At 39.0% G+C, this 26633-nt stretch overlaps 1 protein-coding gene across 2 annotated transcripts in view; it reads left to right on the top strand.

Moving 5' to 3' along the window:
• Positions 1 to 8074: 8074 nt before the first annotated feature.
• Positions 8075 to 26633, top strand: part of SNTG1 (syntrophin gamma 1) — a 299119-nt gene continuing 280560 nt past the window's right edge. For both annotated transcript variants that reach the window (XM_087707075.1, XM_087707074.1), the window contains exon 1: positions 8075 to 10212. The gene's annotated coding sequence lies outside the window, so the exon portion shown is untranslated. The remainder of the gene's footprint in view (positions 10213 to 26633) is intronic.

The following is a 26633-nucleotide window of genomic DNA, read 5'->3' as shown; positions in this document are numbered from 1 at the left end:
GGATGTGACATACTGCATAGAGAAGGACAGACAAGAGGGCAAAAATCCAGAGTTGCTTAATAGTCAGAGAAAGAAATTTAGGAAGGATCCATCCATCCTAATTTTTTTAGACTTACAAGATTCTGTTACAAGCAGAACTAACCTATCTGATCATGCTTCCTGTCTGGTTTATCTGGGATGGCTGATAGTAACTCTGTAGGTCATGACAGATGTCTTAAAAGATGAGTTGGTATGTTTCCTTCAGATATAGACACCCTTCCTGGTCCTGCCTATCAGCAATATTTTGTTTCACTGGGTGATATGTTTTTCTTTTCCCTGTTCCTTCTCCTTCTCTCTTTTTATTATACAATAACATAACAAAAATACAATAATAGGGAAACTATCTGTGAGGTTTGAGAGTTCAGTTATGTTTTCCAATAGTTTTGATTTTCTCCTAAGCAGGCATACCAGTTGGTTGTGGTAAGAATGAGTGTCTAATGTGCATTCCCTTGGATGGAATCCTCTCATCTGTACTTTTTAATATTTATATGAAACTCATTGAAACATCTATAGAGTTGAGATGAGAAATTATCAGTCTGCTGAATACTTAGATGTCTATCTCAAGACCAAGTGTCTAAAGGCTGTAGGAACCTGGATGGTATGAAGCAGCCTGAAATTTAAATATATCAAGACAAGGTTGTTATCCATCCAGAAACCATTTCAATTCTTGATTGAAGTCACCACTTAGGAAGACTAGAACCACTGTAAAACAATGCTTCTTGTTGCATATTCAATATGCAAATACCAGCTGCGACCTGATTGGCTGGTCATTTTGACAGTTGGTCTGAGTGCTAGTATAAATACCCTGACCGTTCAGGGAAAGTTCGAATCGCTGTCATCTCTGTCTTAATAAAGATCTGTCTTGCATCCACGGCTCCTGCGTGTCTTTCCCTCACAACCCACACGTTACAATACTTCTGACCTCTAACCCCTGCAGAAGGATAGCATGGTTTGGGTGATGAAATGGGACCAGGGAAATATCTCCACATACAAGTGCTGATAAAGGTTATCTACCAGAGGCCAATGCCATTTTGGTTCTATATCCTTTTTTAAATCCTCAGTTTAAAGGGTACATATGATCTGTATCCTTTAGTTCTCTCTACAAGTAGAGCCATACATCATTCTCAACAGTATCTTTAAAAAGAAAACTTACAAATCAGGCATTAGATATCAATACTGTTGGTTCAGGGAAAGCCTTTTCAAAAGGGGGTACAGCCTTCTTTAAAAGACAACTAGGACAAGACTGTTCAAGAAGAGATACTTCCAGAATTTAATTATTTACTCCTCCCTGACAACCCACAGCAATGAGAAAGAACAAGAGTTTAAACTCTGTTTGGTGAAGGTTATAACACAAACCAGTAGTGGGATTAAAAATTTTTTTATTATCAGTTCTGTGGTGTGGCTTGATTGGCGTGGCTTGGTGGGCGTGGCAGGGGAAGGATATTGTAAAATCTCCATTCCCACCCCACTCCAGGGGAAGGATACTGCAAAATCTCCATTCCCTCCTGATCAGCTGGGACTTGGGAGGCAGAGAATAGATGGGGTGGGGCCAGTCAGAGGTGGTATTTACCAGTTCTCTGAAATACTCAAAATTTCTGCTACTGGGTCTCCAGAACTGATCAGAACCTGCTGAATACCACCTCTGACAAAAACCCTTTATCTATTTCCTCAAACTCATCAACCAGAAATGTATTAAAGTACAAGATTTTGTCCTAGTTCCTTTATCAAACTCTGGTAACATGAAGTGAAGATTTGGTGCAAGTGACTAAACCGATTAAGTGTTGAGAAAAATCATCACGGTGACAGTATGATAGAAGTTGCTCATCAGCCCTCCTTAAAAAGGAACAAGTAACTTTAAATAAGGCCACTGTATATCCTGCAATCTCAATGAAAAATGAGAACACTTCTTTGCCCTTGTCACCACAGGATAGATGCAAATAAGAGTTCTTATCCATGTGATGTACTGCAGGTGTTGTTTTTGCCACCGTTTCCTGAAGCTTTTCTGTAAAGCAGGAAACAATCTGAAAACAGCTAGGAGAAAGATAGGGAACCATTAAAGAATTCTGTGCTGTGATGAGATATAAAAATAGCATAGGAAGTCCAAAGCAGCCCAAGCATTAAGGTTCTGTATTAAGATTGGAGATGGAGAATAGATTTAGGTACACCTGCCAGAAGAATATGGTCCTAATTTTGCATGAAACAAATAAAGCAGATGCTAATAAAGCTGCAGTCTCCTCTGCCTGCTTATTGCTCCCAGACTCTACACATATTCATCAAATGAATGATGAATGAGAATTAGTGATCCCTGCAGTAAGTTCAATAAATTATTAAAGTTAGTTGATTATTAACATTCTGAGGTTGTAAGTGGAGGAAATTCTGATGATCTGAGAGACAAATGGAAAAGGCACAATAGATTATAGAAACAGTGATCAGTTTAATGCATGACAATCTCTTTCTTAATTTAGTTTAAAGCAAAGGTAGGACATCCCAGAAAAAATGCTAATACTCGGATCATGAATCATAGCTCCTAAGAAAATATATAAAATAGATTTTAAATAATAGGAACAAGCATTGGCCTCTTTTTATGGGGATATCCTAGGAATTGTAACCTGCTCTGCAATAATGCAGAAAAAGGAGAAAGTAAACACTTTTTTTCAAAAATCAAGTGCACAGTGGAGATACAGCAGTGTCAGATACAAGGACTTGACCTCTAAAATATGAGTCAAAGGTTTTTTTTAAGTGTTGCCATAGATAAATGGCCTACTCCCAAACCTGATTGATTATAAACATTAGAAGATAAAGAATCAACCCTCTCAAAGAGTTTAGATGAATAAAGAAACAGAGACACGGGATGATAACTTGAGCACAAGAGGGATCAAAAAGAGTTTCATTGTCAAAAAATAAAGAAGACCATTCTTAAAAGGAGTATAGAAAAGTATCAGGATTAAAGAACAGTTCATTAAGTGGATAACATAAGACCAAAACTAAAATAGACGAATACAATGAAAGAAGAATGGAATAGCATCAGCAGTAGAAAGGAAAGCCCAGTTAGTTAAATCTTTTTTTTTCCTCTGAAAAAGAGATAAATTCAAAGGCAAAGGTAGTAGTAGAACATTGAATATTCTGAACTTTAAAATGAAGGGTGGTCCTTTCAGAGACACTGAAGCAGAGACTGGAGCAATCTTAATAATCAATATCAAACTTAAAATAATTTTAGCACTAAAGTTATGGTGTTTCAAACGAGAGACATTTTAAACTGTAATTACTTCCCACATCTTTACCTTTTGATCCAGGAACTAACGCTGAAATGAGCAAAATACTATTAGGAAAAAAACTATCAGGAGTTTTTAACTCACAAAAAAAGAGAAACCAAAAAATTGTACTGTGATTGCTGGATTCAGTGTTCTGCGTTGCTTAATTAACTGCTACATTCACATATTGTTTAATATGTGAACAATATCATATATTGGTTTTGTATGAGAAATAATAATTCTTTCAGTTTAAATGATTAAACGCCTATTATTTTATGCACAATAGAGATTCATTTGAAGGCTTTTATAGGCTCTTAACATTAATCAGAGCTATGAAAGTGAGAAAATGAAAGAAGATACAGATAAAACTTATCTTGAAAGATAAAAGCTATCATTTAAAAGTAGTTAGGCATTTATCCACTTAACCTATTTAAATTTCTCAGAATAATTAAGTTATTGTATTCACATACTGCACTAACCTATAAGGTGCTTGTATTGTTTTTTTACTTAACTTATTTTGCAAAGTCAATAATTTACTTTATATATCATGGTTTATGATATATAAGTTGTATTAATACAACTATTGTGGCATGCTTTTTTAATGACTGTTAAAGAAATTATTGCTTAGTATGTATAAATCTAGCCCAGGGGTGTCAAACTCAATTTAATTGAGGGGCGCATCAGGGTTGTGTTTGACCTCAGGTGGCTGGGATGGGTTTGGCCAGGGTGGGTGTGGCCAGCATGACATCATTCATTTCAGGGTGTGTGCCTGTGGTGGCCCAAGTGCTCTGCCAGCAAAAGCGGACTCCCGAGTTCTGTTTTTGGCTGGGACAGCCTTCTGCAACCCTCTGCCAGCAAAAATGGAGCTTGGGGGAGCCGCACAAAGCCCTTGCAAGCTTCTTTTTCACTGGAAGAGTCACCACAGGTCAGTCATTCACTGTTTAAGGGTGGCTGCATGAGCTAGATCTAAGCACCTTGTGGATCGGATCAGGCCCACAGGCCTTGAGTTTGACACCCCTGATCTAGCCCATTTTGTACTAAATTTCAGCCATTCTCTTCAATGAAGAAACAATCCAATGTGTATTTATCAAAATTCCAGTTAATCAAATAGTGTTCAGCTCCACATAAATGTTTTTATAATTTCTGCCATGGAAAATTTGATTTTATTTACATATGCTACTTATGTTGAAATTTTTACTTTGTTTACATAATATTACTTACAGTATAATACTATTTGTACCTAATTATTAATTAATAATCACTTTGTTTTATGTTTGTATATGTTTATTATATATACACATACAATCATAAAAATCTTCACATGACGCAATAAATATTTTGTAAATATAGTTTGTATAATATGAATTCATTATACAAATATATATGTATATTTGTGAATTATGGAAAATGGCTTGTGAATAAGCCATTGATCAAGGCTTAATATTAAGTGTACATTCAACTAATTTGTTATATACGTTGCAAATATTTTTTTCTCTTTAAGTGATTTTATGATAGCAGTTTGGGATTATTTATCTAGCAACATATATATAAAACAAGTAGCAATATAATTTAAAATTATAATTGGAATGGATTATTTTGTGAATGTCATAAAACCACATCACATTTAAAATGATGTTTCTGTATAGCTACATATTTCATCTTTAAAACCACTTGCCATTCTCTATTATACTGTACTAAGGGAGAAGGGGAAAAAACAGGGGTCCTTGGTGCTCTTTGAGTTTGGTTGTTTTCTTGCTGACGTTTCATTACCCAAACTAGGTATTATTATCAGTGCTATTTATGTAATGAAATGTCAGCAACAAAACTATCAAACTCAGAGAACATCAAGGACTGCTCATTTCCACCCTGAGTTCCAAATATTTTCCTTTATTGTAAAAACAAACAAAAGGGCTCATTTTTTTTCAAAACAATTTGAAGTTATGGAGTTTTTTTCCAGGGTATGCATATTGATCTAGAACAGGGGTGCCAAACTCGATTTCATTGAGGGCCATATCAGGATTGTATTTGAACTTGGGAGGCCAGAGTGGGGGTGGCCAGCTCGCCATCACTCATGTTGGCCTGAGTGCTCTGTCAGTGAAAACAGGCTCCCGAGCTCAGTTTTCGGCTGCGACTCTGCCAGTGAAAACGGAGCTCAGCCACGTGTGACCACCCCAAGCTCCATTTTCACTGGCAGAGGTACCGATCCTTTGTTGTTTCCAGAGCAACCCCACAGGCCAGATCTAAGTACCCATGGGCCAAATCTGGCCCATGGGCATTTAGTTTGACACCCTTGATCTAGAACATTCAAAATGACTTGATTATTTTCAGATTCTCGGATTATCTCTGGATTATTGAAATGATATATATGAAGTGACATTAAAATATGAATTGAATGTTAACTTTAGTATCTTTCATCCAATATAAGAACTTTAGGATATCCTTTACAACTAAAAGTATGAAGAGTCAAAGCAGGTAAAAGGAAGTACTTCTTTACATAATATATAATTATCTGCCATCAGTTTAGGTAATAGCTAATTTAGAAAGTTTTAAAAGGTGTTTAGACAAATTCATGGAAGACTGGCTTTTGATGGTGGTTTTTTTTTGCTTCTGAAATCACATGCATCATATTTTAAATACTAGAGGAAGACACATAACACACTGCTGTTCATGTTACCTGTTGGTCCTGTGGAATACAAAATGTTGGGATTAAATGATTCATTGGCCTAATTGACAATATTCTTGGTATAATTTTATTATGGTTTACACACTTCCTTTCTTCTAAATTTTTGCATTGTAGCACATCATGAAAAACCTGATATTTGATAAATATTTCAAGGTTGCAAATATTTCTTGATTTTGATTATGTATCAAGTTAGTCTTGACTATTTGTAACCATATAGAAAGACCCAGGATGATCTGTCCTTAAACTAGCCTTCAGGTATTCTAAAATATATATCCATCATTGCTGCAGTTGTGTTGATCTACCTTGCTGTTGGTCCTTGATTTCTTCTCTTACATCATTCTGAACATTATAGAAAAGAGAATTGCCCCTTCACGTAATGGGTCCAAAATACAACAATTTGAGCCTCTCATTTGTTCCTCAGCAAGGAATGCTAGAAAGACAGAAGCTATCCCATCATTAACTCTAAGGTTATTTGCTGTGCTTGTTGTTAGTTTACTCTTCGTTTTATTTAACTTTAGTCCCATTTTTTATTATGAGTCTCAATTTTAGTTTGTAGAACTTGCAGATCATTTGCTTTTTCAGCTTTGAGACTAACCACATCAGCAGAGCTTAGTATTTATTCCTCCAGTGTTAATTTGAATAAGGAGGCAGTACACAGCTTTATTTCATTCTTTTGCTGCCTTGAAGCCCATCTGTTCACCATGTTCCATTTGGCTGTGGAGTTAAAGTTCTTCCTGAATTGGACCATACTACTCCAAAATAGCCCTATCAACATCCTTCCCTGCAAAATGCTTAAACAAACCCAACACTCTAGCCATCTGTTAAAACTTGCCTTTCTCTAGGCTAAGTCCTATTCCACTTTTTAAAAAGTAGCATTTGAAGCCAAGGAAATGTACTGATTTTTAAAAAAAACTTGTCCCTTATTAAAACTGTAAGAGCATAGAGCAGCAATAATTTCTGGCTTCAAAATTGGTGAGCACAAGTGGGTGATTGAAGTCTACCCCTTTTTACATGCATGTATGGCTAAACAGCACCATTCTCTGACCTCATTACTCCAGCATAACAGGATTCGAAGTTAGAAGAAAAGTATGTTATCATGGCTGTGAAAAAGATGGTGTCAGAATCTCAAAACTCTACCTAGTACTTTCTGCTCATTCTACCCAAATTGCACACAAGTCTCATTTTTTTTTTATGGGGAATACAATGTGGGAAGAGGACAGTGTCAGTCTTAGAGCAGTGAAGACCACCTGTGGAAGGAAGTGGAGGAGGGATGCAACTGTGACTTCTGAAAGCAGCAACCTAACTCCAGGTTGGACAACCTTGCCTGTTTGCTGCATTTGATGTGAAGCATTTGGTTCCTTAGGGGAACTATAAAGTGCTTTCTTAGGTCTGTTAAAATAAATGACAAGAAGGGTTGAAACTGAAGGGAAATCTCACAAACAAGCTGGGTGTCCTATTTATACAGTAAAACCATACAATATTGTTACCTAATAATTGCAACTTTCTCCTTGTTTTTCCTTCCAGCTCTCCCCTCCTGAAAATTAGGGCAGCTTTCAGAAACAGGATGTCCTTTTTGACAACATGGATTACAATTATTAGCATTTTTAGGACCAAACCGTGGATTAAAGAGCCGCTTAATCCATGATGAAAAATCAGGGCGAGAGAAATGCTGCAAGGTACCTTCCACTCCACGAGCAACTAGATACGCTCCCTCTTCAACTATTTGGGCGGATAGAAGCTGCCTTTCGCGGTAAGCCGCGCCACGAGGATAATCACTAGGTCTTCCCATTAAACAAGAGCGTGGGCAGTTTGTACTTGGGCGCTACTTAATTCCTTTTTCCATCCCGGGGCTCTTGAAAAGGCGCATTGTTGCTTTTTCCGTGCATCCTGGGCAGCCTGAAGAACGTGGGGCACAGTGGTGTCTCCCTGCTTATTTGTGTAGACGGTTTCTAATCAGTAGTGTTTTAATTAGAAACACAAAACGCGCTGGAAACCGACAAGACGCCTCCCGTCCCGCTTCCTCCCTTTTCTATAATGATAAGCGGGGGTGGGAGTGGGAGATGCCGTTAGAATAAGCAAGCAGGGAGGTCTGGCAGCGTAACGTGGCTCGCAGCCACCAATCAGAACGAAGGTAATCCTTCCGCTCCGCCCCTCGCTAGAATTTATACCGCTGTCCTTTTCCAGGGCTAGCGGAATCTTCCGACGCGAAGCGGGATGTAGGTCATATTGCGGGATTTATTGCAATTTGGGGGGTAACCGGTTCGAGAACATTTAGCTCCATTATTTATTGTCACCATGCGAAAACTGAACTTCATCTCCCCATTCTGACCGCCTTATTTGCGACCGCTTTTTCGTGTCAGATGGGCCATCGTGACAGGGTGAATTAAATGTAATATTAAGTCCCTTACACTTTGCTCGCTTGATAGGGTCTAACTCCTGTTTTCGGGGGCAAAGCAATCCCTGCGCTATTGACTTCAGGAAAGAACACAGAATTTTAAGTAAATGAGGCGTGGAAGTTCCTTAAAGAATGGTGTGGGATCAAAACACCGTTTTGCTTCTAGTACTTCTGGCTGATGATGTGACCGAGCTGGACGGTGAGTGTAGCACTTAAACTGTCACATCCTCAGATCCCTCGTCTCCGTTCTATAAAAATCAAAAGAAACGTTAGTTTTTAGCCAAGTTTTATTGTGATTTAGATTTTAGCATTCAGTTGGAGAGCGATCGGGGTAAATATACCTGAGATTGACTTTTCCAAGTGGTCTGAAGCTGAAGCTTGAAACTGTACATTCGTGGCACGTTCTTAGCTGATTCCGCAGCTCTTCGTAGTTATCTGAGGGTAAATCTTATAAAATCCATAGGATTTACTCGTTTCCGGCTACATTATCGCTGGAAATAACTTCCTGGATGCTGCTGTTGATAGCATAGTCCCAACATTTTAATTTGCGCCGAAACTCATTAAAAAACAAGAGTGATTCGGTGCTGATGAGGGTAAGAAAAATATGAATAGCGAGACTTTTAAAAATGTTCTTTCCGAATATCCGGTATGAAAAGTGAAAGAGAATTTAAGCAACACATGTTTATTAATCCAAAGTAGAACTTTGGGGTTTGCTTCGCTCTCATTCCTCGAATTTCTATTAGCTGTGCGGTAGCTCAGTCATATCATGACAGATTTCCGCCCCTCTTGTTTTATTCCAACTTAGTGATTCGCATATTAATTAATCACCTCCTTGCGGTGTGCCTCGGTTTCTACGATCTGCCTCTAGAAGCAAGAAGGATAGGAGACTGGACGAATCAGTGCCCTCGGAATAAGAAGGGATGAAAGCAAAATCTTGCGAGCGTGCAGCTTCACCGAAGTGGACGACTAATTTCAGATAACACAGAGAAAGAGAAAACGAAGAGCTGCAGAAAAGAGCTGCTACGGAGGGGGGAGGGAAAAAACCCTTCCCGATGAATGGCGCCAAGGCTTTTAATTGACAGCACCGCGAAAACTTCCTTCCGTCCCATCAGCATCTTCGCTCCCCTTCCCAACAGGCCACTGGGGAAAGCCCCCTCTTCTTGAGCTTTCCGGATCCGTCTTTCTCAGCGTCTGCTCCACCTGCAGCAACTCGGTTGTTTCAAAGCAACACGCTGCTGAGAGCGGCCAGATTTCCCTGCCGTTGATCGGGGGAGGGGGGCGGCATTGGGAAAAGCAAAAAAGGGGGACGGCGGAAGATACTGAGCGGCTTGGCGCCTTAGTTCCAGGATTAAGCCTACAGGCATGGACAACGCCTCTAGACTGGGCAGCCAGGGGAAGTAGCGTCGCGGCCACTGGAGAATCTAAGGACTGGCTATTTTGGCCCCTTTTACGGGGATCTGGCGCTGCTGAAAAGGAATCTTAGCAGCTCTGGCTTCTCTCCTTTCCATTCCCCCTCCACAAGCTGGAGCTTTGTTCTTTTCTGTGTTTGGATGTGCGCAGCTAAATATCCCGACCCCTCCGCCGTAATTCCCGATGGGTCTCTAAAGAACCCGTCCGTTCCTAGTTTTGAGATCACCACAGATCGCCAGCGGATTCTCGCCAGAGTGCCACCTGAGCCTCCCTCCATGCCTTGGCTGCTTGTCTCCGAAGCGAAGAGATGGCTCCTTTTTCCGAAGCTTCCCTCAACTGAGCGGATGGGAAATAATTTGGGAAATAACTTTCCTGAGGTGATTTGGAGGCGTTAAAAATCCGCCGTTTTCAGCAAGAGGCAGCAGTCAGTAAAAGTAAGTGCTTCTGCTTATATTTCTAGAGGAAAGCCCTGCCCTTTTTTGTGGCACATTTTTGTTTTTAAATGAATTTGATTCTCTTGAGAGTGGAAAGAGATATGGGGAGGCTCTGTCCTTGCATTAAATGCAGACGTACATTTTCGGGTGATCTTGGTCTTCCTTTGCAAAGACTTCGATGCAGTAAATGTGTTGTCCAGCTGAAAGGCAGATTTAATGTTTCATTACCATAATGTTGACTGGTGAAACCATGGTTGCCCTAAGGGTGCAGAGGTGTGTGTTCCATTCCTTACAGAAGGGGAGAATTTGTGAAATCCACTGCAAATATGACCAAACTCAGCACGCATGGAGCAGTTGCTAAAATTCTCCTCTGCAGCTGTTCTTTTCCTTTAAACTCACATAGGCCAAACTGAATCACCACTTTCTATGTTAATCCTCACGGGCCACCATTGGTAACTGTCCATTTTTCCTGCATGCTCCCACATCAGTCCTTTGGTGCACACCAGCTCTGAGTGTATCAACTCTGTCTTTTGCATCATCTGCCACAACACAATGTCCAACTAATGTCCAACCAATACATTAGTATGTAGCTACTCCCAATCACTATTTGTAAACATCCATGCACATATATATCACCTCAAGGCGCATGTTTCTTACTCCCATGAGTCTCAGAAACCTACCACTGTCTGTGCAACCACATAGGCAATCTATGTTACTGCAGTTGACCTGCTTCTATTTTTTTTATTACAGTCTTTGATGTAGTATCATGTAAGGGTTTCACCAGGGACTGCTGCTCCCCTCGTCATATGATTGGTCGGTTTCTGAAACCAGTCCTCTTGCTTTGGGTTTCACACATGCCATGTCTGCTAGGACTGGCGCCTACAGTGGGCCAAGGAAATTGAGGTCTTCTTACAGCTGGTTCTAGATTCAGATAAAGAGGTGTTCATTGTGAATAGCACCTCTGTGGCTGCACACAGCCAAGTTGGTCATGGTCTAGGGCAGTTGTCCTTAAACTGTGTTGAACCAATTTCTTTTTTTCTAGTTGGAAACAATGTATTTTGCCTCCTTCCTCTTAACTCTCTTACTTTATACAAGCATCTCTACAACAGCTATCCCCAATTGGATCCTCAACTCACAAATGAGCAATTGCAAATTGTACTTCCAAGAATATATCCAAACAACCCCCTTAATGGTAATTTCCTCTAACTAAAGAATCACTGTTCAAGGACTTTGAGAAAGGGGTTTGAATGGACATTGGTGTTCATCTGTACCATGGGCTGATGTGGGTCTTGTCAAGCTCTTATCCCAGTACATGGCAACAATGTGTCTCTGAGTGGGGAATGTCAAATTCACTTTCAACTCTAACATGATTTAATCTTTTGAGTCTGGAAATTCTCAATCTCTGCTCTTGATTAAGACTGCAGTTCCCCTTTAGATATGCGTACAATTTTATACCTTCAAGAGCAGATCCAGCTATGTCCAGGAAGACCATTGTACAAGCTGATCTAGTGTCATTTGCACGATGTCTGACCAGAACTCTCTTAAAATAACCACTCATGCTTTGGTCATCTCTCATTGAACTACTACATATCTTTCTACACAGAGTTACGTTGAAGTCCACTTGGAAGGTTTAGCTGATCCAGACGACAGTGGCACAGGCAATTATGGACATATCACAGCAAGCCCATTTAACCCCTCTTCTTTGTGTGTTGCATCAGTTACTAGTGGGTTCTGAGTGCAATTCAAGGAACTGATTATCATCTATAAAATCCCTCATGTGAAAGGGCTTAGTTACTTGCTAGAATATCTTCCATAATTATTGCCCATTCTATACAAACTGGAAAGACGCCTTATTCTAAGATTGGTTGATCAAATAAGATCACCTCATTGACCTAGGAGATGGACTTTTTTGTTGATGCACTTATCTTCTGGAAGAACAGAGGATCTCTATTTACCTAGAGATCTGTTTAGTTCCCACGCTCATCTTCTTTAAACAAATCCTTAAAATCTGTTCCTTCCTTGAAGCTTGGCAGAAAGTGGGTGGTGAACCCATTGATGGACGATTCCTCATTTGGATTCTATTGTTTTTTACTGGGTGTCAGGGGTGGGGGGAGAGACAGAATTGCATTTCACTGTTTTCTGTTGTATGCTGTCAGAGTTGCAATGGAATTGGGTGATCTGTAAATCTAATTAATGAAATATAATAGGCTGATTGTAGAGTTTTACAAGTTCACGTGCAAGCACAACAAAAGGCCATCACTTGCAGTGCTAAACAGGCTAGATAGGTTATAGAGAGTAGACAAAACTCACAAAGAAATGCTGGAAGCATGTGTGAGAAAGAGCCAAGTGAAGTTAACTGTACATCTTCTGAAGACAGTGATCACAGCCAGAAAAAGAAAGAAAGGAAAAGAAATGTGAGGTCAGCTCTTAATGCAGTTACTTTAGTAAAATGATAGTTTTGCTTGCAACCTCTGGTTTCTAGGAGAAGCCAGATTCAAATGGTAGTCTTAAGGTCACATTCTGTGAGAATGGGAGGTATCTATGGAATATTGAAAAAGGACATTTGGGGAAAGTGGGTTCCTACAGTGAGTAGAATGGCAATGAATGGCTCTCAACTCTGCAGAAGTGGCTTCCAGTTAACTCTTTTATGTAGCCACCAATCAGTTTGGTTGCATTTACCAGTCTCAGCTCTTCTTGGAAGTAAAAGCCATTTGTTGCCCTTATAAAGAAATAATCACTGTTGATTATCAGAGATGTGATTGTAAAACCCAGGAACATAGAACTATGGATGGCCTGAAGCAAGAATGTCAAAAAAGCACTGAAGAGCTAAGTACAGGGAAAGCATAGGTTAATTTTTTAAGTGGTAGTGATGAATCAACTGCTGACAAATGGCAGAATAATCAACTATGGCTAATCTCCCAAAAGCTAAAAAGGGGTTTTATTCGACTTTTAGTATGGATATTTATTGTATAAGCAATAAACAGAAGACAGCCAGAAAAATCTCAAGATATTAGAACAAATTGGGAATTACAAACAGCAGTTAACAGAATAAAACAGTGGCAAACCAATTTCATATCGCTACCAATACGCAGGTAAGCGTATCTGAACTAAGATGTGCTTAGTCTCAACAGTAGGCTTATAGAAGCTATACAGTTTCAAACTGTAGCTTACAAATGCTTATTAGGATTACCTACAGTTTAGGATTTAATCATTTGGATAAGTAAAACTGGAAGGAGAGTTTTTTTCTTAAATCTGGGGCATGCAGGGAATTTCAAAGGAAATCTGTCGGCTGAAACTGAAGCTAAGGGCATTTTGTTGCAATGTGTATGTGCATCACAAACATACAAGCAAGTCAAATAGGGGGAATGAATAAAGAACAAATCCAGAGTTTTAGAATGGCCAAGTCCAAGTTCTGTCTAAATTCCATAAAGATGCTGTGGCAGGCTCTGTAGTGAGTAGTTTATGCTACTCATATATTAAATGTTACTAAGTTGAAACAGTTTGCCATAGAGGATATTACACTATGGGACACTGGTCACTAATTTAGGCCAGTGCTTAATTGCAGCTTTGGCAGCTACAGGTAGTTACTTAATATAAGAAAGAGGTTACTCTTCCACATTGTCCACTGCGTGTTGATTGATTATGTTTATGAAATAAAGGAAGAGCCAAGTGGTGGTGTAATTTGTTCACTCTGACTTCTGCGTACATTTTTGGACCCACATCTTTGCCACTTAAATTATTAGAGCTTTGGGGAGGACAAAATGCTCCTATAATTTTCAGTGGCAAAGTTAGGAAACATCCAGAAATCTCTCAAAGGGGGTGAATACTTTTTTTCCCTGTTTGTCTCTTGTTTATTTCCTGATTTTGTATATGAGTTTTAAGTGTCAATATTTAAAAAATGAGAAACTTATTTAAATGTATTGAAGCTTTTCTTTTTCTTACAGTTTTTATTGTTTTTAAAATAATAAAAGAAAAAAGAACAAAAGGAACAAAATACAAAAAGACATTATTAATAAAATACCTAACAAGTACTTAAAAGTAAGTGAAAAAGATACAACTAAAAACAATATAAAGAATAATTATAATTTTTACATTGTTAGAATATAATATTGTTATATTATATATTGTTATATATAACCATATAAAAATAATCTAACAATAATACTAACCAGTTACAATTCTATATATAATTCCATATATATAATTCCATATATATATGGAATATATATAATCAAATGTGAGTGGCATGGTGGTCTAGTGGTGAAGACTCTCACCTCCCACTCTGAATGTTGAGAGCTGAATCCTAGGTAGCCGGTGATGATTCTCCCTTACGGTACAAAGAAAAGATACCTTCTGCAAACTTCATGTAGGCATCAGGAAGGGCATCCGGTCAGTAAACATTCAGCTCTATCCATTTGCCCCAAATCTGTCCCCTATTGAGGGACTACAGGGTCAACTCATCTATTTATCAAACACAAACATTGTGCAAATATACCTATACATTTATTTGTAATACACTTATTGCTTTTAAAAAAAACTTACTGTATTTTTTATAAATGAGCCCCACATTTCTTTTATCCGTTAAAAAGTCTAGGCTTACAGGCAATCTACTTATAAATATCAAGTGTAATCAAGTCTTCAATCCATTGAGTAAATGGGGCCATACATTTATCTTTCCAGTATTGTAATATCCATCTTTTTCCCATACAAAAGGGCACAGAGAATCCATTTACATTTTCCAGTTGTCAAATTCCATGTACTAGGTAAGTAATTCAAAAGAATTTTAGCTTTTGAAAATGTTAGCTTTTGTCACACACTCACATTTACATGGTTCACTACTTTCTCCCAAAATTTAGGAAATATAGAACATTATAAAAATGTGTTTTAAATAAGCATTGTCCTTATTACATTTCTAACAAAATCCTAGACAATTCTTACAGACAATTCAATACAGGCATATTGGGGTCTAATTAATTCTAAATATTTTTGTTTTACAAGTCATACTTTAAAGCCCATTGACACTCTTGCTGTAAAAATTAAGACACTCATCCATTGTCTAAATTTTCTTTTCTTTTCTGAATCTCATTAAATGTATATTCAGTATTGAAAGCTTAAAGGGTCTTTCAAAATTAATTTTAATTACAGGCTGCCTATTGCAGTTTTAATACTGGAAAGGTATGAATTATGCTAGTTCGCTATGTATTTTTTGTAAAACAATCATATGGAAAGGTTCTTCTGGCATTTAAAAGTAATTAGCAGATATGCTTTATATGAATGCTTCGTTTAATGTCCATGCTATATTGTATAGTTTGGTTTCATTACTTTCAGTATGTTGAAATAATAAATAAACATTTATGTAAAAGTGTACATTTTAAAGGCATAATATGTAGGTGAGGAAAATATGTGAGAACAGCTCCTAGGACACTCTGATCAAAAATTTAAAGATGGCTTCCAAACAGCAAATGCATGAATAGTATTCTTGCTTTGAATTATGGGTTTGCTTCGATTCTGATCTTGTCAATAATTGAGGCCAATTTTTTCCCATCAAAGCAGCCTAGATAAGTGTGATCCTTATCTAACAAAACTATGTTTCCATTCATTTTCAGTTTATTATTACTTCCCTCCTCCATGTTTGCTGTTGCTGCCAATTTTATGTTATCATGTTCCCATTACTTCTCTAATGTTAAGAACACCCTTTTCCCCAAAAGAGTTTATATTCCCTTGTATACTAACTATGACAAAACCAAATAGTATTTGAGCCAAGGTTCTCCTTCAAGCCTTGTCTGTCTTATCTGGTGACACAGGAGCTTCAGCTACATTATTGCTTCTGAAAGTTCGTTGTGAAACCCCTAATATGGATGGCTGTCTTTTGGTTCCTCTTCCCTTTCCAGTACCAGTCCCTGTGGAAGGGTTACTCCATAGTTTTCTTATCACTTGTAATGGTTTCTCCCTTGGAATGGGATTTATAATTTAGAATGTGCCTTGGTTCCAATCCATTCTTTGTTCATGCAGAGACCAGAGATCAATGCAGACTTGTACTCTACTGTGATCTTACTGTAAATGCTTTAACTTCAAAACTATGCTAGTTATTGTGATTGCTTCTGGAGTCAAAATAAGATAGTAAAACAGATGTAAATCCAGGAAAGAAATATGTTTGCTGAAATGAGTATTTTCATATATTCCGATTACCGTAATATATGAAGAGTCACTTGTTGAGAAGGACGGCTATGGAAATAAAATAAAAGACGAATAAATAATCATTCTTAGCAAAAGTAATAGGATGTTCAGGGAGGGGGAGGGGGAGAGGGGGAGGAGAGAGAGAAAGTTGTGCAAGTTGCCATTTTCATGGGAAATGTGATTATTTTTGAATATTGAATAGTTTGATATTCAGAATACCAACTTGTGAATTACCTTGAACTTGTGCTGTTCTCCATATGAACTCCCAAATTATTAGATCAAAATAAGTGTAGGTAGTCCTGTAAGTTACAAGGGTAATTGGACTGGAATTTCTGTTGCTAAACATCACATGACCACATTGCTTAGTGATAGCAATGCCAGCACTTCAAATTGCCATTGTTAACTGAATCCCACCAATCATTAGACAAGGACCAAGACAAATCCAAGCCATTCCCAGCTTGGTTTCTTCAAGCCCTAAGCCTCACTTCATAAAGTATAGCATCTTCTTCAACTCCTACCAACAATCTATTCCACCATCACCACTCCATCTTCTGGCTGCCCGACACAGTAGCACAGCTCAGTAGCAGTGGCAGCATTGATGGGGCTGGGGGCTAAATGGGAGGGGGGCAGCCTTCAGCAGTCTCAATTGGCTGGCACTACCCCCAGATCTCAACTTCATCACAACTTTGCCATAAGTTTGAATGATTGCAGTCCCAGTGTTATAAGTCAAGGACTATCTGTAAACATGATTAAGTGGTTGGTTTATTATTTCCAAATTGTTAGGCAATGGATGTTTATTTACTTGTATTCCCAACACTTCTCTTTCTCTAAAATAATATTTTTTCTATTTTGTATGTTTCTAAATGGGACGGGAATAACATTTTTATTATTTGTGTAGTTTTCAAAGTATAGAGGAAATGTAGCTAGAAAGGTAGATAATATGCAGTTGGAAATTTTTAGTCTTTTTGGGGAAGTGGTGTTACTTCATAGTTTTAACAACCATTTAATGATGCCCTATAGATAAAAATTGTACTGCTAAAATTGGTATTTTACCTTCAGATTTAGTGGCTGAATCTTGAAATTTGGAAGCACAAGAATAATTGCAGGACTGTAAATCCCTTACTCTTGATATGTGTATTTATACATGGAATCTTCTGAAATATCTTATTGTCACCTTGTTATCAGTTTTATATATCCTGGGGTAAAAGCTATTAAATTTATGGTAGGCATAAAAGCACTGTTGTGATAATTAAATCTATAAATGTACCATACACATATTTACTCACCTGATATTTTGGAGGTTCTTTCTGGTTTGAGAGACTTCTGTTTTCAATTTTCCACACTGTATTGACCAAGCTAAGAGTGCTTTCAGAAGAGATACTATTATTTAGTTCTTGCCTCACAGGGTCCACAGAGTAAGATTTTCCCTTTGTGCTTTTAAATCTTCTCAGTTCCTTTTATCTTTTTTTCTTATCACAAAAAGTATTGTGGGGAAGAAAAAAAAGAATAGCTGTGCATAGTAGCATTTATTCAATATATCTGAAGCTATAACCTAATGAATTCTGAATATAAACATATCTTCATTAAGTTTGTATAATTTCCATGCTAAAGTATACAATGCATTTTATACATATTTTTTAAAAGACTTGATGTCTTGTGCTGTGTTGTGCAGATTAAACTTGGCCCTATACTGGTTTTGTAAAAAGCAAAAGAGTCTGTAGCTTTCCTAATGGAGACAATTCAATAATCAACAACTCTGTTTAAACAAGGCATCAGAAGTTTGTGATCTTCCAGTTCTTGTTATTAAGCTACAAGAACTGCTATCCATGCTGGCAAGTGATGAATGCTGAAGCTGTAATCCACCTTAGGTGACTGGAAAAATAGTAAAAGAGTGCAGCGCTGGACTTTAAAAACAACAACACAGAGAAAAATAGTTTAGAGAAGGAAAACAAAATAGTTTAAAGAACTATACATAAATACTATGTATGCTTACAAATTTGTAGAAAGTTGTTGAGTTTAGCTTTGTACCACTAATCAACTAGGTCATCTCTTGTTCACTTGAAGACTATTTGGAACATACAGATTGCCAAAGATGCCAACTTTGGGGCATGCAGCTTTTGAATGACCATTTATTACATGTATATGGTTAAAATAATACTGAACTAAAAAGTTACTGATTTCATGACTGTTATGCAAATAATTTAAGTTCTGGGTATAATTAAATGTTAAAGACTGTTTTATTTCTGAAAGTTGTACACATTTCTTTGCATTGAGAAGGTCGGAAAGTTTTTTCTCATAGGAAATCAAGGCTTGCCTTGCCCAGTCCAAGAAGAACTCATCTACCCAATTCTAACCATTTCAGTTGAGAGCTCTTTCAAGCATTACTTCCTAGGAAAAAACTGCTCTTATATGTTGGATTATTTCTTTGCTGGAATTATAACTTGCTTTTTTTTTTTTTTTTAGCAAGAACTAAACTGGCATACTCCCTCTGCCTGTTTTTCTCCAAAACTACAAACCTGTGACAAAGGTTGGACTAAGAGAGAGTTACTGGTCCAAGGGGTTTTTGATGGAACCTGGACTAGAAGTAGACTAAAGCAGATTAGAACTTTGGTCTCCCCAGTTATAACCCAACACCTTAATTAGGATGAAGCCCAGATAGTATTTTTGATTGGTACAAAATGGTCAAGAATTTGAGATAGCTTTCTTTGGTTTCCTTTTCTGCCATGCAGGAAGTATGTGCGGTTCCTGGAAGGGAACTGGCTCTTGAGCTGCATTCTCCATTCCACCCATACTATACATAAAAACGGAGAACACTGAGCAGACTTGGCCTTTCTTCTAAACTTTCATAAATTAATGCTTTAAGCACTCTGTGTCATCATATTCTTGCTAAAAGCAGTAACATTATTTGCTCAAGTCTGTTTTACAAAAGGTCTTAACCCACATGTCTTTCTCTGATTACTTATGATAATGAGTTTTGTTCTAATACTTTCTAAGTTTCTAGTCATAGAAGGAACTGTTATAAACACATCTGTACATTTTATGCATGTCTCTTCAGAACTGTTGAGTAGTCCTTTCTCCCAGCAAATTTTACATGGAACTTCAGCATAATTCTTCCATATGTCTCTCTTTATAGGGTTAATATACCAGATTTAAAAATTATCTTTCCCTATTATATATTATGATAGTTTATTATACTATTTTTATGGGAGAGAATTGAATACACACACACACACGCACACACACAAATGTGTATGTTATACACATACACACATATACACACACAATGTGTCTGTGTGTATCATAACTGGCATTGAAACCGTAGGCTTGAATTATAATGTAGAGAGAGTATCCATGGAAACTAAAATTCAAAGTTACATATCGCAAATGTGAAATATGGTAAAATCCTGATTGCTTTTTTCTGTATGGTATGTAGCATTGGATAATACCAGGAACTAATTGTAAATTTCAGCATCTGTCTTGTTAGGAAACTAGGTTTAGTTGGGACACTCACAGATTCCAAGAGTCCATCCTGGTCGACTGGCAACAGCAGGATTTGAGTAAATCATAGTGTGGCTAACACTGCAGTATTTGCCTTTTATACTGGTTACTACAGTTGTGCTAAAAGCCCAAGATCAACTACTCGATGGCATTAAATAGTACATTCTGGAATGTTGTGACCAGTATGTTCCACAATTTAATTTTGAAAACTGATCATTTTATTTTAGGCCTTAGGTTGCATATCTAAACCCAGAAGGTTATAAGCCTCTATTTTTTGCATATGTACTCTGAGGACAGGAAGTAAGATGAAGTAGAACAACTAAGGATCTGATCTCTTTCTTTCTTTCTTTCTTTCTTTCTTTCTTTCTTTCTTTCTTTCTTTCTTTCTTTCTTTCTTTCTTTCTTTCTTTTTTCTTTCTTTCTTTCTTTCTTTCTTTCTTAAAGTATGAATTAGATAACAGATATAAGTATAGATATGATTATGACTACATGAAATGAATACGAAGACAAGGGAATATTAGGACAGAGATGGTAGGCACGCTGGTGTGCTTATGTACATGCCTTAAAGACCTCTTAGGAATGAGGTGAGGTCAACAGTAGACAATCTAAGGTTAAAGTTTTTGGGTTTTGGGGAAGAAACCACAGAGTCAGGTAGTGCATCCCAAGCATTGACAACTCTGTTATTGAAGTTGTATTTTCTGCAATCAAGTTTGGAGAGGTTTACCATAGGTTTGTATCTATTGTGAGCTTGTGTGTTGTTGTGGTTGAAGCTAAAGTATTCATTGACAGGTAGGACATTGTAGCAGATAACTTTATGTACTACGCTTAGGTCGGATCTAAGACGGCGAAGTTCAAAATTGTCTAAGCCCAAAATTTTAAGTCTGGTGGCATAAGGTATTCTGATGTGAGCAGAGGACTAGAGGACTCTTCTCGTGAAATATCTCTGGACTTGCTTGATTGTATTTATGTCTTATTTGCAGTGCGGGTTCTAGACAGATGAGCTGTATTTAAGAATTGGTCTAGCAAAAGTTTTATATGCCCTAGTTTGCAGTTGTATATTACTGGAGAAGAAGCTACACAAGATTAGGTTAACAACTCTTAATGCCTTTTTGGCAATGCTGTTACAGTGAGCTCTGGCACTAAGATCATTTGAGATGAGTAGTCCAAGGTCCTTGACAGTGTGGGGCTCGTCTACGAGGTCATATCCGCTCAGCTTGTATTTTGTGTTGTGATTTTTTTCTGGCAATGTGTAAGATAGAGTATTTGTTTAACTTAAGTAGTCCTACTTGGGAGCTAATGTGAAACCTGGTCTGATCAGCATCCATTTTACCTGAACAGAATTGCAGGATTGTTTAGGAAACCATTTGACCACAACAAACTGCTATGACTCTCAAACCTGACAACTTTTGTGAAAATTTTCCTGGCATTGATTTTGCCTTCTCTCTGAACTCTCCATATATTATTCCTTCAGATACTTTTTCTCAGGGAGCTCTCTGAAATTAGAACTAGAACTATTAGAACTAGAGCCGAGGTGGCGCAGTGGTTACCGTATTTTCACCCATATAACCGCGGGTTATATGCGTTTTTTACATGCACAGCGTCCCCTGCGGGTTATATACGTGGGCGGGGTATACGGAAAATATTTTACGCGATCGGAGGCTTGCACAGGCTTCTTTCTCCGTTTCTTCCCCCACCCCGATCTCAGCTGTTTCCTTCTCCTCCGTTCCTTTCCTCTTCCCCAGCTTGCGCAGGCTTCTTTCTCCGTTTCTTCCCCCACCCCGATCTCAGCTGTTTCCTTCTCCTCCGTTCCTTTCCTCTTCCCCAGCTTGCGCAGGCTTCTTTCTCCGTTTCTTCCCCCCCCATCTCAGCTGTTTCCCTTCTCTCTTACTCGTCGCGGGTTATATGCGTGGGCGGGGTATACGGAAAATATTTTACACGATCCCGAAAACCCGCGGGTTATTCGCGTGGGCGGGTTATTTGCGTGGGCGGGTTATATGGGTGAAAATACGGTAAATGCAGCACTGCAGGCTACTGTTAGATCAGCAGTTCAGCGGTTCAAATCTCACCGGCTCAGGGTTGACTCAGCCTTCCATCCTTCCGAGGTGGGTAAAATGAGGACCCGGATTGTTGGGGGCAATATGCTGACTCTCTGTAAACCGCTTAGAGAGGGCTGAAAGCCCTATGAAGCGGTATATAAGTCTACTGCTATTGCTATTGCTATTGCTATGAGATTTCCTTGTTAGATTTTGTGCTGTAGCAATACAGATAATGAACTGCCACTCAGGAGACCTGAGAATGTTAACAAACAATTATAAACAATAAGCAAATGGATTGTTAGTTGAGATCTTGTAGATAGCACATATCTACAAATATGAATTAATTCATGACAAATTTAGGCCAAGTAACCTCTTAATTTACTTATCTAATGTGCCTTTTTTCTTCTATAAGCTGAAAACACACATCTTCCAGCAGGAGTATGCATATGAAATACTCTATGACTTTTCAGAAGAGAGATGTTTCAGTCAGAGCTAAATCAATTTAATTTAATTTAATAACAAAAATTTGATCTTACTCTCTGAAGCAAGCTTCATCAACTATTTTTTAAATAAGGCATGCACTGGTTTTCAGTTTATTGTGCTGAAAGCTTTGAAAGCAATCGAGCACCTGAAGATTCTCCTTTGAAAACCAGTATAATACAATGAAATAAATCACTACCTATACTTATTTTAACTTTTGTACATCAACTATTGTTCATATGTAATAAATAAATATGACATATTTAGGAAACCTTTAAATGCCTAAACCTTCCTTGCTCCCCCTCTTTCCCCAAACAACATCAACAAATCTGAATGTTTTGAGACTACAATCAAAAACATTAGAATTAATGAACTACTTCTTGTTATCCCTGAAGTTAAGTCAAATGCTATTAATGAAGCGTGACCTGCTGGATACTAAACACAATTTGTTTCAATAAACTATGCAAGTGTAGAAATCACAATTGTCTAGGATAGCCTGTGGGATGCTGTATAATTCAGTAAGGTTGGATGCATCATCTCCTTACACCAAAATGTTTGACGGTGTAAGACAGAGGAAGAATCATCTAATGTTTCAGGCTTGGCTTTGCTACTGCCATATTTATAAAAGCAGGAATTAACAAAATAGCATCCTCTTTTGTATGGTTCAAGTCAAATGCCACCATATTGTTTCAAATAACCCTGTAAAGTCCTGTGCCTTTTGATATATAAATACTGAGAATCTAGATTGTTATTAAGTGCTCTGCGCTTTTGTCTCTTGTTTATTGTTCATGCCTCTCTGTCTCTTCCTGGTTTTAATACATTTTGCCAATTAAATGTTTTCAATGTTAAATAAATAAATGCCAAGCTATTTTTCTTTTAGATGAATTGAGATGTGTGTGTGTCTGTGTGTGTTTGTTTGTTTGTTTGTTTGTTCTTATCTGGATATAGGGACTGATTAAGAGTCTGTTGGGTGCAAATAAACTGGAAATTACCAAAGATAATTTTCTAACTAATAATACTTAGAACACCAAAACAAACAAACAAACAAACAAACAAACAAACAAACAAACAAACCCAACCCCTGACAATCTCATATATTTACACAAGGACATATTTTTCTAGTTAGGGTTGAATTTTGGCACAACATAATCTTCTGACTATTGGATTTCCTGGTTTTAGATTATATAATCTGTGTTTCTCTTAACCTAAATTATACACTGTTATTTGTCAAGTTTCTAATATGTTTAATTTCACAATGCTTGTGGGTATACAATATTTTTCTGTTGTTCCATTGTCTGTTTAGATATAGAGATTGTCTGGTTTGCCAACTCTAGAACAGGCAACATATATACCAGGCAAATTTACCAAAAGCAAGCGAAAAAAGAAACATTCCCAGGGAGGGTCATGCCTTTGCCAGCAGCAGCAAGGTTCGTGAGGATCTTGCCCACCTGGCGGGCCCTGCCACTTGCTGCACCGGCCATGGCTCCCCCAGCAGAGGCGGCCCCCACATGGAAGTGAGCCACGGTGGGCCATGCAAGAGCCACCATGGAGGACACTCATGCAGGCCCTGGCCTGGCGCCCTCCAAGCTTCCCGTGACAGGCAGCCTCCAGAACAACAGGCTGGATGGGGCCCCTCCGGACATGGGCAGGGGGACCCCAGCATGGGAGGGAGGCTGAGTGTGTCCCCAGTGGGCGTAGTGGGGCGGCGGGTGAGCACTCTCATTGGTCAGGTCTCAGAGCTGCTGGGCCAGGTGAGGTTGGTTGGGGGAGACGGCGCCGGGGCTGTCGGCCTCATGGAAGTTGTTGAGTGTCTCCTCGGAGGAGTTGCTCTCAGGCTCCCCCAAATCAGTGGCCCGGGGGAGTGAGACATCCAGGATCTCGGAGGAGGAGAAGTCCTCAGTGTGTGACTTGTCCAGGTCATCATAGCTCTCTGTGTCTTCGGCAATGTTGTTGTTGGAGCTGACGTTGGCTGAGATCTGCACCGGGGTCACACTGGTGATCTGGAAGCTGTTCTTCTTCAACTGGGTGCCCACCGGACCCCCAATGCCTCCTCCTCCCTGCGAGAGCAGCTCCAGGTTCTGCAGCGGAGGCACCCCGGGAGGGCAGGAGGTGACCGAGACGGAGGCGGTGGCAGAGGCCGGGGGAGGTGGCCGTGGAGGCTGGGGGAGGTGGCGTCGGCTGGGCCAGCAGGCTGGGTGGGAAATCCTCCAAGCCAGCGCTGCTGCTGCTGCTGCTGCTGCTGCTGCTGCTGCTGCTGCTGCCGCTGCTGCCAGCCCACTGAGGCACATTGCGGGCTGAGCCATCTTCTTCCTCTCTCGTGCCTCCGCCGCTGAGTCAGGCTGCTGCTGCTACTGCTGCTGCTGCTGCATTGGGGCCAGTGGGAGGAAGGTCCGACGCCACCACTAATGTTGCCTCCCTCAGGCGCTGGCACAGCTGGGCTGAGGAGGAGAGGAGGAGGAGGAGGAGGAGGCCGCCACCCCTGATGCGGCTTCCCTCAGTGGCGGCGATGAGAGGAGGCGGCTGGCGTCCTGTGAGGAGGAGGAGGAGGAGGAGGAGGAGGAGGAGGAGGAGGAGGAGGAGGAGGAGGAAGGAGCCGCCCCGGCGACGCAGACGTGAGACAGCCCCCGCTGGACATGGCCCCATCCAGAGATCCAGGTCCTAGATCAGTTAGGCTGCCACAGGTCATTCCTTCCTCCTAAAAGAGTTCAGTCCAAGTTTGGAAATAAGTTTTTCAAATGGTGCTTAACTATGAAGCTGGTCTACTTAAAATAAAAACTTCTGCCTGGATTTTCATTTTCTGCTATTGGCATAAGATTTCTTTTTTTCAGCTGGCTTGGTCAGCTGGAATAAAGGTTAATTATGACCAATAGCTTTCAGACTTTCTGGTGCCAGGCAATTCAAGCCAAACTGCAACTTTATGGATTTTCACGGCCAGCCATCCTGATAGGCTATGAATGTACACTAGCTGATTTCAAGCAGCAGGTCATTGATTTAAAGCTGAAAGCAGATTTAGCAGTTCTACCTACCAACATCTTTCTGAGCCACTCTGCACACTTTCTCCAACCAATCAGATACGCTAATCATATAACAATTGCAACATTTAAAAGGGCTTTATTCTTGGCTAGATTCAATGCCCTCCCAACAGCTGTTACTGAAGGAGGATACCAAAAGATCTCCGTCAACCAGAGATTGCTTGTATACATGCAGTTGGAGGAGTAATAGAAAAGACAGAGCACATTATTTTTATTGCCCTTTCTATACAAATGCTCATCAGGAATTATTATCAACATTCTTTATTAAACATTATAGTCATTCTGATTTGTTTTATCTTAAGTTGTAATTATCAGATCAATTTGATTTTATTTCTTTGACTATAAAGATAAAAGTAAAGGTTCCCCTGGCACCAATATGCTAGTTGTTCCCGACTCTAGGAAGCGGTGCTCATCTCTGTTTCAAAACTGAAGAACCAGCGCTGTCCGAAGATGTCTCTATGGTCATGTGGCCAGCATGACTAAATGCCAAAGGCGCGCAGAACACTGTTACCTTCCCACCAAAGGTGGCCCCTATTTTTCTACTTGCATTCTTACATGCTTTCAAACTGCTAGGTTGGCAGAAGCTGGGACAAGTAACGGGAGCTCACCTCGTTAAGCAGCACTAGGGATTCGAACCACCAACTGCCAACCCTCTGATCTACAAGCTCAACATCTTAGCCACTGAGCCAATAGCTAAGTACTATTCTACAGTTCGAATAGTATGCTGTAGTTTCTTTTTAAATCCTTCTTATCCCAGATATTTTAGAACATACTTTTTTCTTTTACCCTAATTAATTGTGTGTGTTTTTAATTTTATTTGCTGTTCTATGATTTAATAATAATTGTTTATTTGATTGATGGATTTATGCACTTTTCGAGGAATGATCTCAGATGTAGTGGGAGCAAGATAAGTAAAAAAAAAGTTCATTCTTGGATAATATCAAAACATAGGGAATTAAGGAATACTACAATATTGTCCGTGCTTTCAATTTTGGAATTGAAAGTATCCAGTATTTGGATACTTTCATTTTATTAAAGTCTCTTGCCTCTGCACATAAAATACTTTTTATCCTCACATACTGCACATGGATAAAATTTGGAACTTCTCAATAAACCATAGTCATTTAATTTGATTTTAAACTCTGTGATTACAATTCTGCAACAATCCAGAATATCAATATTGGTTTGAAGGTTCTTT

This window comes from Thamnophis sirtalis, unplaced genomic scaffold (genome assembly GCF_051295495.1).
Source record: "Thamnophis sirtalis isolate CommonGarterSnake01/CBP01778 unplaced genomic scaffold, rThaSir2_p1.2 scaffold_2, whole genome shotgun sequence".
NCBI lineage: Eukaryota > Metazoa > Chordata > Lepidosauria > Squamata > Natricidae > Thamnophis > Thamnophis sirtalis.
The sequence above is the reverse complement of the archived record's forward strand: the minus strand, read 5'-3'. Positions and strand labels throughout refer to the sequence as shown.